Here is a 5,801-nt window from a genome sequence, read left to right as displayed (position 1 = left end):
AAAAAAAAAAAAAAATCATGTAAGTTCTGACCAAATGGATTGGTTTGGAGCGTGTAGGCCTTTCATATTTCCGGATCATTTCAGTAAAGCTCTTCATCACTATCCCCTAGCTGTGCCTATTAATAGTAGGGTGGTACTGGGGAGACTGATCCAGTTGTAGCAAGGTTCAGACAGTAAGATCGAAATATCTAAGGGGTATGGAAATCTCTATGCAAATAACCCAAGGATCCAAAGATTAATAATTGGAGATTACAAAATATGGGGGAATTTAGAGCCAGGTATGCTTAGCAGTTAACATTTAGATGTTGAGTGGCGTATCCCAGTTGCCAGCCTAAGTTAAAAGCAGAGTTTAAGTTTCTAGGAAGGGTTTTTATACTAGAGAAGTTATTTTTATCAGTGACTAAGACTTTTCCACAACCGAAGTTCAATTGAGGAGTGGAAGGAGGTGACATTTTGGGGAAAGACTGATTTGAGAATAACATTAAAAGTGAATCCTCAGAATCAGGGCACAATTTCTTAGCTAAGGTAAATCAGAAAGAAGATTCACTTAAAAATTATATAAAGAGTGGGTGGCACTAAAACTATTGAGTCCTTTTTGCTTCTTATCAGGATTGACATGATCACTGTGAGGGTTTATATCTAAACATAGGTAAAACTTTGGACCACATGGATACTAGGGAGATAGAGATGGGGATACTTGGTTTTGTCAGGGCTGGTTAGTATTGTTAAGGTGTTTTAATGGATAGCATATTGAGTGGGTTTTCAAGATGGTATGAAATAGACTCCTTAACTCTCTCGTGGTCTGTCTGTATGGATATGTTTCTTTTTTCCTAGATCTATTAAGAAATTAGTATCTAACTCAGTCCTTTGCATGTAATAGATATTGAAAAATCAGGGACTGTGTCTTTCTTATTTTTGTATTCTTGGTGCCTAGCATGGTTCTTGGCACTAATATGCTCCCAATAATTGTCCAAATGAACTGACCTAATCTAGAAAGAATTATAAGAGACATGACATGAAGGAGAAATAGGATGATGAAATGAAGGATCAAGTAAATTTTAAAAATAGTTGTGTTAAAATGTAAATTTACCTGTATGCAAAAATACACCAGAATGTATAATCTAAACTCTTTTTTTAAAAACAGAGAATGGAATGGTGGAGTTAGATGACTTTATAAGTACTCTCGCCAACGAGCAAAGTTTTCCTGAATGCAATGGTAGGTAGGAAATTTGTTTTAAAATGATTTAGAGGGAAGAACAGTGCTGATTGAGAAGAATTAGGTTCAACAGAACTGGGCTTGCTTTTGGATGGATACTTAATAGTCCTGTGACTCTTAGGCAAGTCAGTTGCCAGTTTTTAAAAACTTGCTATATCAGAGTAATAATAGCTCAGGTGTTCACCTCACACAGTTGTCATGTGAATTTTGCAAACTGAACAGTGATCCATAAATATATGGCAATAATGATCATGTGGAGATCAAATAGGTAATTAGTAACATTGATTAGGAATTGATGGGTGATATGTTTGTTTGTTTGTTTGTTTTTCCCCAATGGACTTCTTTGAATGAAATACTTGTTTGGTTCACCTTTGATTTAGAACTTTTAAAAACAACTTTATCAAGGTATAATTTATGTACATGAAATTCACTCATCCACTGATTTTTATTAAATTGATTGAGTTGTACCACAATACTCTTTTTTTGCTTGCAATATTTTTATACAAATGATTAAATATTTTTTAGCAAGATTAAAATGAGAAAGATATTAAAGCTTGCTGTTTTTATTTTGTTCTGTTTATGCATATGCTGAAAAAGAAACATAAGCTTTTTGTTTCTTTCCAAAAAATTCCCCAGATAAGGAAAGATTAGTCCAAAGCAAGAGATTTCCTTTTATACTTACATGAAGAGACTTATGTTAAAAGCTACATTATCATTTGTCATTTCTGATGAATGTAAGTGGCGAAGTGTCTGGATTTATTGAAGACAATATTAGTAAATCTATTTCTTTTAAAAAGTGTTCCTTTATGTTCAGTTTGTAAGCAAATAGACTATTATTATTATACTTTAAGTTCTGGGATACATGTGCAGAACGTGCAGGTTTGTTACATAGGTATACACATGCTATGGTGGTTTGCTGCACCCTTCAACCTGTCATCTACATTAGGTATTTCTCCTAATGCTATCCCTCCACTAGCCCTCCACCCTCCAACAGGCCCCAGTGTATGAAGTTCCTCTCCCTGTGTCCACGTGTTCTCATTGTTCAACTCCCACTTATGAGTGAGAACATGTGGTGTTTGGTTTTCTGTTCCCACATTCATTTGCTGAGGATGATGGTTTCCAGCTTCAACCATGTCCCTGCAAAGGACAGGAACTCATTCTTTGTTATGGCTGTATAGTATTCCATGGTGTATATGTGCCACATTTTCTTTATCCAGACTGTCATTGATGGGCATTTGGGTTGGTTCCAAGTCTTTGCTATTGTGAACAACACTGCAATAAACATACGTATGCATGTGTCTTTATAGTAGAATGATTTATAATCCTTTGGGTATATACCCAGTAATGGGATTACTGGGTCAAATGGTATTTCTGGTTCTAGATCCTTGAGGAATTGCCATACTATCTTCCACAATGGTTGAATTAATTTACATTCCCACCAACAGTGTAAAAGCGTTCCTATTTCTTCACATCCTCTCCAGCATCTGTTGTTTCCTGACTTTTTAATGATCACCATTCTAACTGGTGTGAGATGGTATCTCATTGTGGTTTTGATTTGTGTTTCTTTAATGACCAGTGATGAGCTTTCTTTTTCATGTTTGTTGGCTGCATAAATTTCTCCTTTTTTTTTTTTTTTTTTTTGAGACAAAGTCTCACTATGTCACCCAGGCTGGAGTGCAGTGGCGTGGTCTTGGCTCACTGCAGCCTTTGCCTCCTGGGTTCAAGTGATTCTCCTGCCTCAGCCTCCTGAGTAGCTGGGACCTCCTGAGTACAGGTGCATGCCACCATGCCCGGCTAATTTTTTGTATTTTTAGTAGAGACAGGGTTTCACCGTGTTAGCCAGGATAGTCTTGATCTCCTGACCTTGTGATCCGCCCACCTCAGCCTCCCAAAGTGAAATCTCTTCTTTTGAGAAGCATCTGTTCATATCCTTTACCCACTTTTTGATAGGTTTGTTTTTTTCTTGTAAATTTGTTTAAGTGCTTTGTAGATTCTGGATATTAGCCCTTTGCCAGATGGATAGGTTGCAATATTTTTCTCCCATTCTGTAGGTTTCCTGTTCACTCTGATGATAGTTTCTTTTGCTGTGCAGAAGTTCTTTAGTTTAATTAGATCCCATTTGTCAATTTTGGCTTTTCTTGCCGTTGCTTTTGGTGTTTTAGTCATAAAGGCTTTGCCCATGCCTATATCCTGAATGGTATTGCCTAGGTTTTCTTCTAGAGTTTTTATGGTTTTAGATCTTACATTTAAGTCTTTAATACATCTTGAGTTATATTTTCTATTAGGTGTAAGGAAGGATTCCAATTTCAGTTTTCTGCATATGGCTAGTCAGTTTTCCAAACACCATTTATTAAATAGGGAATCATTTCCCATTGCTTGTTTCTGTTAGGTTTGCCGGAGATCAGATGGTTGTAAATGTGTGGTGCTATTTGAGGCCTCTGTTCTGTTCCATTGGTCTATATATCTGTTCTGGTACCAGTACCATGCTGTTTGCTGTTTTGATTACTGTAGCCTTTTAGTATAGTTTGAAGTCAGGTAGCACGATGCCTATAGCTTTCTTCTTTTTGCTTAGGATTGTCTTGGCTATACAGGCTCTTTTTTGGTTCCATATGAAATTTAAAGTATATTTTTAATTTTGTGAAGAAAGTCAATGGTAGCTTGATGGGGATAGCATAGAATCTATAAATTACTTTGGGCAGGATGGCCATTTTCACGATATTGATCATTCCTATCCTTGAGCATGGAATTTTTTTTTCATTTGTTTGTGTCCTCTCTTATTTTCTTGAGCAGTGGTTTGTAGTTCTCCTTGAAGAGGTCCTTCACCTCCCTTGTAAGTTGTATTCCTAGGTATTTTATTCTCTTTGTAGCAGTTGTGAATGGGAGTTCACTCATGATTTGGTTGTCCACTTGCCTGTTTTCGATGCATAGGAATGCTTGTGATATTTGCACATTGATTTTGTATCCTGAGACCTTGCTGAAGTTGTTTATCAGCTTGAGATTTTGTGCTGAGACGATGGGGTTTTCTAAATATACAATCATGTCATCTGCAAACAGAGACAATTGAACTTCCTCTCTTCCTATGTGAATACCCTTTCTTTCTTTCTCTTGCCTGATTGCTGTGGCCAGAACTTCCAATACTATGTTGAATAGGAGTGGTGAGAGAGGGCATCCTTGTCTTGTGCTGGTGTTCAAAGGGAATGCTTCCAATTTTTGCCCATTCAGTATGATATTGGCTGTGGGTTTGTCATAATTAGCTCTTATTATTTTGAGATATGTTCCATCAATACCTAGTTTATTGAGAGTTTTTAGCATGAAGGGGTGTTTAATTTTATTGAAGGCCTTTTCTGCATCTATTGAGGTAATCATGTGGTTTTTGTCATTGGTTCTGTTTATGTGATGGGTTACATTTATTGATTTGCATATGTTGAACCAGCCTTGCATCCCAGGGATGAAGTCGACTTAATCGTGGTGGATAAGCTTTTTGATGTGTGGCTGGATTCTGTTTGCCGGTATTTTATTGAGGATTTTCACATCAATGTTCATAAGAGATGTTGGCCTGAAATTTTCTTTTTTTGTTGTGTCTCTGCCTGGTTTTGGTATCAGGGTGATGCTGGCCTCATAAAATGAGTTAGAGTGGAGTCCTTCTTTTTCTATTGTTTGGAATAGTTTCAGAAGGAATGGTACCAACCCCTCCTTGTACCTCTGGTAGAATTTAACTCTGAATCAATCTGGTCCTGAGCTTTTATTGGTTGGTGGGTTATTAATTACTGCCTCATTTTCAGAACTTGTTATTGGTCTGTTCAGGGATTCAACTTTTTCCTGGTTTAGTCTTGGAAGGGTATATGTGTCCAGGAATTTATCCATTTCTTCTAGATTTTCTATTTTATTTGTGTAGAGGTGTTTATAGTATTCTCTGATGGTAGTTTGTATTTCTGTGGGGTCAGTGCTGATATCCCCTTTATCATTTTTTATTGTGTCTATTTGATTCTTTTCTGTTTTCTTCTTTATTAGTCTTGCTAGCAGTCTATCTATTTTGTTAATCATTTCAAAAAAACAGCTTCTGGATTCATTGATTTTTTGAAGTATTCTTCATGTCTCTATCTCTTTCTGTTTTTCTCTGATCTTAGTTATTTCTTGTCTTCTGATAGCATTTGAATTTGCTTGCCCTTGCTTCTCTAGTTCTTTTAATTGTGATGTTAGGGTGTCGATGTTAGATCTTTCCTGCCTTCTCCTGTGGACATTTAGTGCTATGAATTTCCCTATAAACACTGCTTTAGCTGCGTCCCACAGATTCTGGTACATTGTGTCTTTGTTCTCATTTGTTTCAAGTAACTTATTTATTTCTGCTTTCATTTCGTTATTTACCCATTAGTCATTCAGGAGCAGGTTGTTCAGTTTCCATGTAGTTGTTTGGTTTTGAGTGAGTTTCTTAATCCTGAGTTCTAATTTGATTGCACTGTGGTCTGAGAGATTGTTATGATTTCCATTCTTTTACATTTGCTGAGGAGTATTTTACTTCCAATTATGTGGTTAATTTTAGAATAAGTGCGATGTAGTGCTGAGAAGAATGTATATTCTGTTGATT

General features: G+C 36.4%; 1 protein-coding gene across 2 annotated transcripts in view; it reads left to right on the top strand.

The window, feature by feature from the left end:
• EFCAB13 (EF-hand calcium binding domain 13) overlaps positions 1-5,801 on the top strand; it is a 126,800-nt gene that overhangs the window by 57,258 nt on the left and 63,741 nt on the right. The gene's annotated exons all lie outside the window — the stretch shown is intronic.

The sequence above is a fragment of the Mandrillus leucophaeus genome, unplaced genomic scaffold (genome assembly GCF_000951045.1).
Source record: "Mandrillus leucophaeus isolate KB7577 unplaced genomic scaffold, Mleu.le_1.0 Scaffold1362, whole genome shotgun sequence".
Lineage (NCBI taxonomy): Eukaryota > Metazoa > Chordata > Mammalia > Primates > Cercopithecidae > Mandrillus > Mandrillus leucophaeus.
The sequence above is the reverse complement of the archived record's forward strand: the minus strand, read 5'-3'. Positions and strand labels throughout refer to the sequence as shown.